The sequence below is a fragment of the Bacillus rossius genome, chromosome 1, assembly GCF_032445375.1.
Source record: "Bacillus rossius redtenbacheri isolate Brsri chromosome 1, Brsri_v3, whole genome shotgun sequence".
NCBI classification, from domain to species: domain Eukaryota; kingdom Metazoa; phylum Arthropoda; class Insecta; order Phasmatodea; family Bacillidae; genus Bacillus; species Bacillus rossius.
Window position 1 is genome coordinate 18406386 of NC_086330.1, and position 15830 is coordinate 18422215.

General features: G+C 38.6%; 1 protein-coding gene across 2 annotated transcripts in view; it reads right to left on the reverse strand.

Annotated features, from left to right (window-relative positions):
- LOC134532737 (small conductance calcium-activated potassium channel protein) overlaps positions 1-13882 on the reverse strand; it is a 768096-nt gene extending 754214 nt beyond the window's left edge. The window contains exon 1 of one of the 2 annotated variants that reach the window (XM_063369557.1): positions 13701-13882. The gene's annotated coding sequence lies outside the window, so the exon portion shown is untranslated. Of the gene's footprint in view, positions 1-13499 lie in introns of both variants that reach the window. The other variant, XM_063369548.1, reaches the window with a different exon arrangement.
- Positions 13883-15830: the final 1948 nt, after the last annotated feature.

Consider the following 15830-nt stretch of genomic DNA (forward strand, 5'->3'; position numbering starts at 1 on the left):
ACTGAGGAATGCTCTGTTATAATTTAAGACGTATATTTATTTGAACCTAAAAAATAATGGTGCCTCAGCTAGTGTCATAAAACTGTGTTATGTCCGTCTAAGATTATGTTTGAGTGTTTTGTTTGCTTTATTAGTTTGTCATCTAGTGGTAACTGAGCGAATTATTTAAGGTGTAAAGTTTTGTCGAACATCCCAATCATTTTAGAAAATCGAATGTTGAAACGGGGACACGGACAACACAATGCATAAATGCCTGGGTCAGAATCTGTACCCAGTATTATGCGAACACTATTTTGTCGTGATACAGTTGTCACGTAAACGTACAAATTTATAAGAATCTGTAAATTTACAAGAGTATTTCTGTTTCATTTACAAAAAAATTGGTTGTCTGTAAAGTCGGTTTACGGACGATAGTTTAACGTGACGACGTCATAACAAAACATTGATGAAATGATTGCATACTTTTATGAATAAAATTGAATCATTTTTATTGAATTATACCTATTTTGCATGGATACAAAGAAGGGGTGAAATGAAATCTACAATTTAATTGATAAATTTACTTTTATTTGCACTCATTAATTAAAATATGTTTATTACTTAAACGAAGAGATTATTTTAACAATAACTTTTATACATGTTTATTATTTAACTTCTTCCAATCTGTGTTATTCTGTTAAGGGTAGGACGATGATAGGAAAAGTAGGAAACGAATGGGAGTGTTTCAAGTTTAATGTGCCTCGAAAAAGTCAAATCGATGGTTGTTCCAATCGAGTGGAAGAGAGATGGATGCAGCGCAATAGTACAATGAGCGTAACGGGACACAGCGTAACGGGACAATGTGCGTAACGGGACGCTTTTCCGTGCGTGCAGCCGGCGTTCATCGATTTATTAGACGTCACGTCAAAAGAATATACAGGTTCTCTAATGATGCGTAAACCCCAATTAAGGAATTTATTGGCACTTGTTGTGTGGTTGCAGTCTGTGGCTACAAAACCTGGTCTCTTAGGTCCTAATGACACCACCTTCTCCAACAGTGTTTCTCTGAATTGAGGTCGGCTATTCAGAGACGGCCTTGGACCTCTATTTTGTGACTCGCCCGGTACGGTGTTTTGTTTGTGTGAAAGAGAGGAGCTGGAAATTCTTATTACACACGAACACTTATAAATACTTGCTCTGGCCGGAGATCGAGTATATTGATCAAAGAAATGTAAATAAATTTCTTTTTCAACTGATATTCGTTACAAGTTCCTTGGACACCAATGTACAAAAACAGAGGAATACGTGTATAGCATTAATTGACTCCCCACTAATGAGACTCCTGAATAATTCACGCTCGTAAATTTTCAGATTTAGGTAGAATTAAAAAAAAATACTACCTATTGTAGCCGTTACCATGGTGTAACTTTCGGACCAGTTTTATATAGTTTTTCGTTTCATGGTCCATATACCACAAAACCATCGTCAACTTAAAAGTTTATGTATGTATATTTATATATAAATAAATATCATAATTTTGTGGGCACGACAACTGTCACTATTATACACAAATCACTTCCAAACTGATAAATAAATTCTAGTAGAGGAAAATCTCGGTCGAGTTTGTTAATAGATTATAGTATGGGTAAGGTATTTTGAAAAACGAAAAAATTGCTGTACCTCCCATAAAATGGAAAGTATCACATTCGTTTGAACGTATTATATTTCGTAAGAGGAAAAACAACAACCTTTGTTTGTATAAGTTTTAGATACGACCAACTATAACCTCAAGGGGTAGACACAACATCGAGTTCGTAGGAATAATGTATTGATCTTATAATTTTAATCTAAAAATTATACCTGAAATTTTTTTTGACTAAACAATTGCTGCAAAAGGGTTGAAAAAATAAGGGGTAGAATAAAAATAATCATAACTCCCTTAGTAGATACACTATAAATTCGTTCGAATTTTTTGTAAATCTTATAATTTTTTATCTAAAACTTTTGTGTGAAACAATTTTTGATAATATGAACCATAGTTTTAGGGGTTGAAAAAATAAAAGGGAAGAATTTTTAAAAATTTCAGATTTACGTACAATGTACACTGTTAAATCCGTTCTGTTTTATGGTTAAACCTTAAATTATTATTATATAGCCTACATTTTTCTCTGAAATAATTATTTAACGATCAACCATTACTGCAAGGGATAAAATAATCAAGGGTTGAAAAAAAAATCATAACTCCTTTCGTAGGCACATCATCAAATTTGTTCATGTTGTTTATAAATATGATAATTTTTATCTAAATTTTTTGTCTGAAATAATTTTGGATTATAGGAACCATTGCTGCAAGGGGTTAATAAAATAAGGGCAAAATTAAAAAAAAATCATAACTTTCTTAGTAGGTACACTATCTAATCCGTTCAAATTGTTCGTAAAATTTATAATTTTCACCTAAAAATTTGTCTGAAACAATTAAACAAACTTCGCTAGTACTAAATTCGTTTGAATTTAATTTTAACCATCTTAATATTACCTTAAACCTTTGTCAAAACACAAGGTATTTTATTACCAAGTATTATTACTAGGGATGATAAATAATGTTTTAAGGTCAAAAATAATTGCGAACTACCTACCTTAGACAGTATAATGTGTAATTTGTTAAGACATTAAATACTGGCTGCATTAAGTTAAAACGGAATGAACACACACAGTGCACACAGTACAAACAGGAAACAAAATGAAAAAAAGGCTTGCGTGGAGGAAGCACGTGACGTCCTTTTTTTTTGATCTCATCGGATTCGAACCGAGGTCTCCAAGCTCCATATCGTAAATGTATGTTTTTTTTAAATTTTTTATTAAAATTTAATTAATTTAATTTTTTTATAAATTTTAAATTTTGTTTCATTAAAATAGGATAATAAATATAGATTTTCAAGATGGCGGCCGTAATGGAAATTGCAACGGTGACGTCATATGCCATGATGACATAATCTATGATGACGTCAGAGGCTTATCGGAGGCTATAGACATGGATGCTTAAACCTCTATATGTACATTGTATTCTTTCTAAGGCAAAAGACTTTTTAGGTTTTTCGAAATCCTAATTTTTGAATTTTTGAGGACGAAAACGAAAGAAGTTTCCTCAAAACGGGAATTTTTAAGTCATTTTGAGTCATTTTTGAGGAACTTTGAGAAATTTTTGAGTCCAAAATGGCCGTCGTGACGTCAGAGCAATCGGTCATTGATCCGGCTCGAGCTCCACAGCCTGAAGCCTGTGCCAGAAGGAACCAAACTATACTACTAACGTTCAAAGCATTTGTTTGCGTCATGAGTCCTGATGCTTGCTGGATTAGGAGCGAGGGTCACCTAAGGTAGCGCTACGGTTTAGAAGCAGCCACGTCCTGTTGAACTCATGGCAGTGTATTACTGCGATGGTGTACCATTGTTTCCCGCAGTATGGAGGCGAAAGGACAGCACGACAGTCATTTCTAAAACCAAGACGCGACTCTTCCCACAAGTGAAAAATTCCCAAAACAGATTGGAATACGAACTCAGGGACTTTTGCTCACCAGCGTTACGTCATTTGTGTGGAGCTGCAAAATTTGCGTACTTATTTGTAGAGGGACTGGAAATCATACCAATTATTAAACACTTGAACTGCGTTCTCATTAGATTAAAGATGGTTTTTTTTGACACATAATGAAAAGACAAGAAAACATCATTAGAACATTACAAAAGATGCAAACCACCCGGAAGGTAAGATTTTGCAGTCGATAGTGACGAACGAAGACAGTCGTAATTGTTTACAAGTGTATTAAATCCAATCTGCTTTACCAGACAAGAATGCTAATTTCGCATTTTCTTATTCATCGGTATGGCGTAGGTACCTGATAATATTTGCGGATAGATTTCTTAATAGCATGTGTGTAGGTACTTCTAACGTGCTTCCGCTATGGAATAATCTTAGTAAGTAGCTTTTTATTTTTTCGCGAAAATATTTCGAGACTAGCTGAGAGTTAATGCATTTTACTAGCGCCTGTGTTTCGTGGTTGGTTGAATTTCTTTCAGGTGCATTTTCACTGCTGATACACTAATCACAGCTATTCAGTATGGCAGCAAACGCGTCCGAAATAGTCTCGACAAATAAGTCGAGTTTGCAGATGGCCGCCAATCACAAGAAAAAATTGGTTGTCTGTAAAGTCGATTTACGGACGATAGTTTAACGTGACATCGTCATAACAGAACATTTATGAAATTATTGCATACTTTTATGAATAAAATTGATTCATTTTTATTTCAATAATAAAATTATAAATACTTGAAATTATACTAGTAATCAGATTTTTAAAATGCAAGAATAATTAACCTTTATTGCCGAAATAAATTGTTGTTGTAATAAGCAATGAAAACCACATTAACTTTTCACTCCATTTTATAAACAGTCGACGAAACAGGTCAAAAAACCGCTGGGGTTGGCATACCATGTTACAGTCTAATAGGCGTTCAGATTTTTTTTTTCGAAAAATGCATGACACTATTTTTTTTTTTTTTGGGGAATGAAAAAACTTCAACATAAGAATAATCTATTCACATGCTACCAAGTTGAGACGTCTCAGCACTCGGCTGTCAATAAACAGGTGACATTTGACCGAGTGTACATAGATTTGTGGAGTCCATCCTGGAGGTAATAAATACGAATTTTTTCTGTCACTATCCATGGGCTAAGAGCTACTGCTTCCATTCAGCAGTTCACGATATAGGCAGCGAACAGGACAGTTTCAACGTAAGGCGAGCAACATTTCACGACATAGGTAGTGCACTAGCTTGTCCCAACATAAGGCGTTCGGCAGTACATGACATAAATACCAAAATAAACTGTTGCAACGTAAGGTGTGCAGCAGTACACGACATAAACACCAAACTGGACTGTTGCTACGTAAAGCGTGCAGCAGTACACGACATAAACACCAAAATGGACTGTTTCAACGTAAGACGTTCAGCCGTATACGACATAAACACCAAACTGGGCTGTTGCAACGTAAGGCGTTCAGCAGTACACGACATAAACACCGAAATGGACAGTTTAAACGTCAGGGTAGCAGCAATTAATGACATTGGTAGTGAAATGGACTGTTTCAACGTAAGGCGATCAACAGTACACGACATAAACACCAAACTGGACTGTTGCAACGTAATGAGTTTAACAGTACTCGACTAAAACACCAAACTGGACTGTTAAACGTAAGACGTTCAGCAGTATACGACATAAACACCAAACTGGACTGTTGCAACGTAAGGCGTTCAGCAGTACAGGACATAAACACCAAAATGGCAACATAAGGCGTTCAGAATTACATGACATAAACACCAAACTGGACTGTTCCAACGTAAGGCGAGCAACAGTTCACTACGCAGATAGTGAACTGGACTGTTGCAACGTAAGGCTAGCAGCAGTTTACGACATAGACAGTGAACTAGTCTGTTGCAAACTTAAGGCGAGCAGCAGTTCACGACATTGACAGTGACTGGACTGTTAAAACGTAAGGCGACCAGCAGTTTGCGACAAAGACAGTGAACTAGCCTGTTGCAACGTAAGGCTAGCAGTAATTCACGACATCGGCAGCGAACTGCACTGTAGCATCGTACGGCGTGCAGCAGTTCGCGATGTAGACAGCGACTGGACTGTTGAAAAGTAAGGCGAGAGAAACACAAAGCAGGGTGCTCTGGCGTGGCCAGAACGGATGGCTAAGTTTAGCGATGCCCGGCGCGCGGAAATTCGCGCGGCCACCGACGCAGCTAACGGCAGCACTTGCGGGAAACTCTCCATGTTTTCCTCGCGAAAGTGTATCTTCCTTCAGCAGGGCGAGAGTGAAGGTAGATCGCAGCGAAGGACATCTGCACTCGACTCGTTCGCTTGACCGATCAATCAAGGATTTCTATTACTGGCGGGCCAATGAAATCCTTGAAACCTCAAACACCGTTAATCTTTAACATCTATTAAAGAATCGAAGTTTGAGAAAATATTTGAATGAAAATGTTTCAGAAAATGTAAATTCAGAAACTCATAATTCTAGCACCTGCGTAGTTGACAAACCTCTACCCCAATTCAGGAAACATACCTGACACAAAAATACAAACAATTTGTTTAAAATATCCAAATAACATTAAATTCTTTGTTTGTTTTTTTTTCTCTTAAAATATTTCATTCTTGGCTCGTGAGGTCTAGAAATCGGATCATAGCACTATTCGAGATTCGGATTTGAGGAAAAAATGAAATCGACCCATCGCGAATTTAAACTGAACATAAACAGAACTACAGCGATACAACTGATAAACATTTAAAATCCTTGATTTTTTTTTATATTTAAGCCTTTACACTGTAAGAAATTACAGTAATTTTACGCATTTTTTAAAGAAAATAATTTATTCAAATAAACGAAGAATTCTTCTTTATTTCAAATAACTGAATCTTCTTAGAATCTACGTCGTTTTTTGACTTCCGTGTTGTATGATTTGTTCTAAAAAATGTAACAAACTAAGAATGTTCTTATTGTATATTTAAACAGTTTTTGAAGGTTTTGCTAATATACGAAAAAAATATTTAAATTGAGTTAACTAAGTGACAGAAAATTTACGAAGAAAACTGGATAAATTTGTAACAAGTATTTTTTTTTTTAATTAAAGGTAGGAACATTTAACAGTGTACTCGTACTTAATCACCAGGAAATAATTTCTAAGAGCACCCAACATCATAAAGCAAGAGTTGCAAACCGTGAAAATACCTACATTCATTTCACATACTTGGATTCAGGAAACGCCATCCACAATCACCAGGAATGAGGGGGGAAAAAATTTATTCTTGTTTCGCCCTGCGAAGGGGCCTTAATTCTTCGTTTCCAAGGGCGGCTCACAAATGGCAAGAAGAATGTTTGTCCGTGAAGCCAGCATGAGTGACGTGGCTAATACGCCAGCGCCCAACACAGCACAGCTCTTTGCCAAAGAACAGAAGAGTGAGCGGCAAACAATAGGGGTTACTACAACAATATATTAAATGCAAAATTAAATCATATATTTATTTTTGAGGTGTTATTTGACGATAAACGGTCATTTTCGTTGTGTGACTAATGGCAATTTTTTACAAAGTTTTTTGTTTCATATGTCCTACACCTTAAATCAGAGTTTGTAGTTATATTTATACCATTTTTATTAACACGAAAATTTACCACAATTATGCACGAATTGCATCCTGACTGATATTTATTTATTTTATCTCATTAGAAATATTTATCAGTCCGGTAAAATTCAACGTACTGAGTGATTTACATTGATACATTGATAAATAAACATTGATGCCTGTCAACGTGTTGTCAACTGTTTGAAATAAAGGCATCGTTGATACCGGTCGAATGTTCTGCCATCCGTTGGCTGGAAGCGGGAACAAAGCCCCAAAGCGTTTAACATGTCCGCGAGGTAGGCCTGTAAGCGCATGGCCGTCAGTTGTGGAGAGAGGCTGCCCGTGGCTGAACTCAGCGGTCGACGGCGGCCAATCACATGCGCGCCTGCAGCGAGATCCTTCCAGCCGGAAGCCTCGCGAACAGCAGAACAGAGGACGGCTGCCCAGTACAGTCAGTTTAGGTCAACATCGAACAGCTGACAGTGGCTTGACTTGATGTAAGCTATTGGACACACGCCATTGCTAAGCACATGCATGTCTGTAGAAGAAAACTACAAAAAAAATTGGTTGTCTGTAAAGTCGGTTTACGGACGATAGTTTAACGTGACAACGTCATATCTAGAGACCTGCAAAATTCGCGGATTCATTCGGTGACAGGCTATAATTCAAACACATATACCTCTTAGATAATTTTTCTATTGGCTTACTGTTCATCTGGACGAATCTCAACCAGTTATAAACCCTCAACCAAAGAAGGATCGAATCACAGACAAACCAGCTGAGACGACTCACAAGTCGGCAGCCAATGAACTTGCGTTATTTGCCCGAGTGTACAGGGGTATGTGCAGTCCATCCTGAAGGTCATCGAAACCGCGAATTTTGCAGGTCTCTAGTCATAACAAAACATTGATGAAATGTTTGATCCAGAAGAAAATGAAATATCATATTCGGCCTGAGACTGAGCCGTAATATGTTTTTGCAACCAAACCATTTAGGCATTAAAAATGTTATATTCTTTGAGGAAGAAATTTTTTTAATATTTTTCTATCTTTTGTATGATAAAATCTAGCTCTGCATACTTTTATGAATAAAATCGAATCATTTTTATTGTATTATCATTATTTTGTATGGATACAAAGAAGGAGTGAAATGAAATCTACAATTTAATTAATAAATTTACTATTATTTGTATTCATTAATTCAAATATATTTATTACTTTTGAAGTGTCGTGCGCGCCGTATTTATTTTTACAAGTACAAAAAAAATTCAGCCGCCGGGATTTGAAACGTCAACCTATCGAATGGAAGTCAGCGTTGCTAACCGCACAGCCACGAAGACATATTGGAAACAATTGTTTCAGATGTTATATATTAATAACATTCCACGCTTGATATTTGTTTGAATTTCTTTTAACTAGCATATTCTCTGTTGGACTCGAAATATTTACACGCTCGTGGGCTTATAACTATAATACGGTGTGTGATTTAGTTGATCAAATAATAACTCATGACAAATAATTACCAATGTCAAACTAAAGCGTGAAAAGTATCATACCTGCAATAAATATTTAGTTGCACAGCTAAACCAATACTCATTAAACACTGTTTAAATATACTGGTTTACACTAGTAATTAAAATAATACGTACTTGTAAGAACGCCATTTCCTTGCGAATAAACTCCCGTGGCGCGGTGCACAACACTAACCTCGAACCCCGCTATGTTGTCGTCGGCCCCAAGCCGTGTGTGGCGACATGCGCGGGCGTGATCCAACCGGCGCAACCCGCCTATCCCTGCAGCATGGCGGGGTGAAACCTGAACAGTACGCCATCACGTGCCGGCCGAGTTCTCTGTACCTTCCGCAACATGCCAGAGAGATGCCACGCATGCGTAAACAGGACAATTTTTCGTGCGTGCAGCCAGCATTCATCGATTTATTAGACGTTGTCACGTCAAAAACACAAAAGACAAAAACACAAATTAAGCAAAAAAATTGCTGTTGTCAACAGGATATAAACTTCACATAATATTCCATAACAGGAATATGGTTTGTTGACCATATTTATGTTATGGAATATTAAGTGGCGTTTATATCCTCTTGACAACCGCAATTTTTTGCTTAATTTGTGTTTTTTTGTAGTTTTCTTCTACAGACATACATGTGCTTAGCAATGGCGTATGTCCAAAAGCTTACATCAAGTCATGCACTCCCATTGCACAAATCTTTCAAAGATAATATGAGAGTGGCTTGTTGACGTAACAGTTTCACCACATTTTGCGTTAGATTTTTGATGTGTAACATCTTAGCTCTTCGCACACGGCATTTAGTGGGAGTAATTTCGTGAATGGAACGGAAGTCGCATGTAAACGGTAATGTGTCATTAATGTGCTGCCATCTGTTCACAAAGCCCAAGAGGAATTTTATTGTATTAATTTTTTTTATTTAACAAGATGAGCAACATTTAAATAAAAGCTTATTGTTAGAGACCCGGAAATTTCGCGAATACGTTTGGCGTCAGGCTAGAATAGAAAGTCTTATGTTTTCTCTACCAATGTTCACATTTTCATTGGCTGATTTCTTAGTGAGAATTTTTTTTTCCTTTTAATAGGCACCAACTGTTTTGCTTGCTTCTCTCCTAGCTGAATATCGTTAGCACACGGCCGTAGATGGGCGTGTCCAAATAACTGCGGGTCAAATCATGAACGCAGTGCCAGACTATGAAGGTTTGCATTCTAGTTTGTGACCAAATGAAACAGCGAAATTCCCGTACCTCTACTTATTGTCAAATATCAGTTCCAAAGCAGGGGGTTTAGAATTTGTTAAGTCTTTTTCCACCTTTATCGGAGCCATTCCATTAAATAGTTCAAAATTTTTGTCTGCTAGTCAAATGATTCAATATTTGAGGAATTTGCTCCGGCAGCGAACTCTAGCGGCGTGTGCGTAAATTAGGCGTGATTCGCGTCATTAAATGTAGTTTAAATTACAGTGTTCGTATAGTTATCACGCGTGGAAATAATTTTCAAAAGAATTTTACGTTAAATTTCGTGTCCAAGTTTCGTATTATCAGTGTATTTGCAACATGAGAACACATGAATTTTTTTCTATACCTAGGTTAGATGTTACACATCTCTAGCGACTACTGAAAGACTAGCACACAATTTTTGTCTATTATGTTACGTTACGAGTATTGTATAGCTAGAAATATTTAAAAAGGGTAATAACCATTACTTTTGATGCACTAGGTTAGCTTTAACGATCACTCCTACATCGCTGAGTAGTTTAGATAATGAAAAAATGTTTGAGGAATATTTTCATGAAATTGTTTACTATGGTATATTATTTTCCTGTAGGATAAACTTCACCAAAAAAAATTGCCGTGTCACCAGAATAACGTTTACTGTAAATAATTTCATAACTTATGTATTAAAACATAGAAATATGCGTGTTTGCGTTGCGCAAAAGTGTGTCTGTGGCATACAATTTGTGCGTGACTTCAACCGACCGACTTCGGCAGCAGGTTCTTGTAAAAAAAAAATTGAGTCTTCCAATATTCACAAGAGATGAGTAACAACTTATCTCGATAACGAGCAAATTTATGTGTTTTCACGCTGTAAATAAACTTGCAATACTAAACTCAGACACGAAAGTAAATGTAGAATTATTTAAAATAATGCCAAATGCGATAAATATACGCAAAGAGTGCTTTCAACTACATTTCTTAACGCGAATCTCACACAGTTTCCGCAAATTCTCCGATAAAAGTGGGGGTAAACAAGTATTTCAAAATAATGAACCCTAGGTTTTTGGATCTGATTTTCGACAGTAAATTTTATTAAAATATTGCCCATTTTGTTAAAATTAATCCAACAGTAATACAATAAAGTTTCCCTTTGCCTTTGTGAACTTCGGTTCGCTCTATCCACCCAGAAGTACCATGATTACGCATTTACGTTCCATGCCACTTATGTTCCATTCACGAAATTATTCCTACCAAATGACGTATACCGAAAGATAAGGTGTTACACATTCGGAAAAAATGAAATCACATGTTATATATATGACCTGTATTATAAAGTGGTTTCCAAGGACGGTATATGCTTTTGGAGTTCAAGCTGAACAAGTGGTTCATTGCAAAAAGGGAAAGAATTAAGGATCGCCAGTTCAAACCATAGAAACACGATTTTTAACACCCTTTTATTAGCTTCATATGTTAGTATGTAACGGAAACTTTGAACATGATTTCGACCCCCTTCAAAACGTCGGGTTAACTCGAAATTTGGCATACTTATCAAGGACCGAAGACAATTCAATATTTTAAACAGTTAGATCCATTATCCTTACTAGGATAATCAGGAATAGCGATTTTTTGTTTTCCTAAAACTGGTACCTAGTGTCTTTGCGCCAAGACCAAGATGGGAAACTACCAGGCGCGCCGATCACCTATTTCTCGGATAAGTTACCGACTTTGAATAAGATGAAATTTTCGGAGAGGGAACCTGAGAACCGGCTATCTCATCCAAGGGAGGCAGCAGGCGCCAAAATTGCTCATTTATCGGATAAGTTACTGACTTAGAATGAACATCAATGACTTCCCAATTTTATTGAAAATCAATTATTTTCATCGTAGGAAATTGAAAATATTGTGTACTATAGTTCTTCAACACGCTATATCAAATATATATATTTTAAAAGCATCCAATATCTACTCAAACTCACTTTAATAGTTAATTGATGTAATAAAGGAAACCCAACTAAAAAATGAAAAATAAACAATAGTTTGAAAAAATAAAAAACACGCTTTTATAGAAAATCTGACTAAAAATGAAAAATAAATCATAGTTAAAAAAAACTCAAAAACAGGCTTTTATAGAAAATCCAACTAAAAAATAGAAAATAAATTTCAATAAATTTGAATTAATAATAGTATAAATAAAAAAAATTATTATACTGTAAAAAAAGCGTGAGGTGCATGGTGTCAATAGTTAAAATATTTTATTGACAGATATGAGAAGGATTATCATTTTGATAATATCTTAAAAGAACCCCACGCTTTTTTTACAATAAAATACTTTTTTTCTTATTTTCACCATTCTTAATTTAAATTTACTATAATTTATTTTCTATATTTAGTTGGATTTTCTAAAAAAGCGTGTTTTTTAGTTCTTCTAAACTATTATTTATTTTTTTAAGGTTTTAGCCGAATATAAATATTTTTCAATTGAATAAATAATGCACTAAAAATAATAGTTTTAAAATGAAGGGTTAATATGAAAGGTTAGTCTAAAACTGTATAAAACATGATCTCATGTTTTCAATACATATACGTTAGCCTTAAAGATCATTAATACCATTAAATAAGGGTTTGTTTACTAGAAAAAACTCTTATACACAAATAAATATGCTAATTTTAATAATGTTTTCGAAAATATGTGGGAAAAAACCACGAAATAATATAAGCAATATAAGTTCGGACGGTACCGCCTGCAGGGCCGGGGCAACGTAAGAAAGTGCAGCGCGGGTTGCATACCCGGCACGCGGCAGGCGAGGCGTGGAGTTGTGCGTGCGGCCTATCGATCAGGCGCGAGGGCCAGTGGGGGCCGGCGCGCGGCTGTTTTGAGGCGTCGCCATGGCGACTGGGGCCACGTTCGTTGGGCCGCGTGCCGGCTCCGAGCCGCTCTCCCGCTGCGCGCGCAAGGAATCCCGTGCCGGAATAAGGTACAACAGGCTCTTGTGTTGAGACGACAGATACGCCATGTTTTAAACAACTAAGAAAAACATACAGTAGAGAAAAAAATTACTGCTGTTAAAAAAATAGTAAATAGTATCTTCCGCATGAAAATGAATTAAATCCTTGCAGCCTATTCGTCTAAAATGTTATTCAATTTATGGTTTCCCTATGCAAGGTAAACTACTACAGGCAGTTTGCAGTAGAACTTTAAATATTATCTAGACTATCATTTTTCCAGTTAAATATGTAACACAAAATTAAAATCACTTGTTACTGTTTGTGAGGCAAAGAGCAATGTTTGTATTTAAATAACATTCAGACATGCGTCAAACTCGTGTGTATTATTTTAGGAGCCGACATTGCGTGGGTTTTTTTTTTTTTTTCCCCATGCGCTGGTTTTGCAACAGTGGACTGTATGTCAACGCTCGCCTACTCAGGCGCTGAACGAAGAATTAGGATGCCGGGAACACGTCGTGGCCATTCCGTGAAAAGTTCAGAGAACAGTTAGTTTCCTTATTCGTAGTGACCGGAAAAATACGCGAATTCATTTCGCGATAGGCTAAAACACAAATAGTTATACATCAGTGCTGCTTCTGCTATTGGCTCACAACTCACCTGGACGACGAGGGGCCAATGAGAAAACACCCGACCAAAGCTTTATCGAATCACAGGCTACTACGTTGGGACGTCTCACAAGACAGCGGCCAATGGGTGGGTGGCATTTGACCGAGTGTACGTAGAACTGTGGAGTTCGTCCTGGAGGTCGTTGAACCCGCGAACTTTTCCGGTCCCTACTTATTCGCGGAAGGAGTTTACCTTGAGACAGTGCGAGTGTGAGCCGCGTGGCTGGTGGGTCCTGGGGTCGCTCCGCGGACCATCCGCTTCCCGCGACGTTGCGACGTTGCGACGCACTCGAACCCGCGACCCCCCCTCTCCCACCGGCGCGCGCGGGGGAGGAGGATGTCTCTGGCCACGTGGCGCGCGGACCCGCGCTCGCACGAGGGTCGTCTGGCGAACTGGTGCGAGACGGCGGCTCGCCGGCTGAACGGGGCGTTCCTCCTCCTCTACCCCTCTTCCACCGGCGAGCCAATGGCGCGCACGCGTCGCGCCGCCGAGCTCGGGCGGCTTCGGGCCCGCTCGGCCGTCTTCGGTTCCCGCCCCCCTATCGCCGACAACCTCCCCCCACCCTTCCTTCACACCTGAGGGAGCAGGTCCTGACTTGCATCCCACGTCCCCTCTCCAGTCTGGAGTCCTTCAGCAGGTCTCTACAACTGTATCGTCACTAAGGGTACGCGCACAGTGTAGGCAGGTTTTCAGATTTCGATAACCAGCACCGACCGGCGCGAGAAATTTAACCCTTGTTTAGATACGAGTGCTCACGGTGCCGGCAGACATCGGCATGTATCTGCGGCTTGTCTGAGTCAGACGTTTTACCGGAATGAAATTTACATTCTGGTTTCAGACATCGGCGAGGTCGGCACGATAACTGACTGATCTCTGTATTTGTTGACATAATTGTAGTGGTCATACAAGTTATGTCTATTGTGCTGGAAATTAGGTATTCCGACACTTTTTTTTAAATTTTATTATAATTTTAAATTTTTTTGGAAATTTTATTGTTTTTATAATATGGTTACTTTGGGTGATTTACTATTTGTTAGGCTGGTGTACTCCCCTTAGTTAAACATTGTGCCAGTAGTCTGAAGCACATTTCCCAGAGACCTATAGGATATTTTGCAGATCTAAGACTTTGTTGGCAGACCATTTAACATTTCCCTCGCTTACAGGCACGTCCCAGGCCTGTAACGTTATTTCACTTCATGACTAAAACTGCACACAACAGCTCTGGACGAGTTGTTACCATTTCTCAGAGACGAGCTGACCGTAGCCTTTACCGTCATGCAAACGTCTTAGGTTCACTCCTCGAGAGTCACGGCATGGACGCTTGTTCCCAGCGTCGTTGCACTTTTTGTTCACCCCCCTTCCCTCTCGGTTCTAAGAATTCGTCTAAGACCAATGACCGGTCATAAACCCCAGCAGACAGCGACCGTCTCCAAGGACGACTTGCATAAAAAATGTGTGTGCCAAGATGGACCGCCCACGATATCTAGCGGCAAACTCGCTAACCACCCAGCCAACTTACCCTGTAGGCCGCCATTGCACAGCACCATACTGCGCCCTTTAGCCCTAGGATAAAGCAGACGTCTTGAGCGAGTCGATTCTTTTTTATTTCAGACACCCCTGAACAGGTAGCGCTAAAGTCGGCCAGTGCTACCAACTTCGAGACATCGAAGTAAGAGTTGTTTATGATGCCCAATCGGGGAACTTCGGAACCTTTCGGTCCAAACCTCTCAGTCCCCCCTCCACTTTTGATAGAACCTTTACTTTTAATTACGAGACGCGGTTCTTCGCGAGACACTTCGCGTCGCGACTGCAGACGGACCGTTAGATTATCGGCGAGTCGACGAGACACTGCAAGACTTCCATCCGGCCGCAACCGACTATGTAGTCTCTTAAATAAGGGATGCTATCCCTATAATCTTCTTTATGTAGTTTAGTCCGTCTGCATAGTACAAAGTGTGATAGTTAGTTTTCTTTTAAATTATATCTTTTGAAATGGTAGAAATGACCGCGCCAACCGCGTATTCACGGAATCCTGTTCCGGGCTGGCGACACATCGGTAAATAGAAGCCAACTTTCCTGTCTGGTGAGTGACGATCCGCGACTTTCCCCAACCTCCCCTTAGCCTTTGTGGGCATTTTCTGCCCCGTATACTGTCTGGGTACAAGTTCTGATCAGTTTTGATTTGGACTGTTCCAGACAGGGTCCGAGAGCCGGACGCCGAATTGGCATTTTCATCTCCCTTCCACCACAGGACACAAGCGCCCTGGCATCATGTTCCCGCGTGATCTCCGGGAAACGAAGCCCCGACCTCCGGTGCTACTG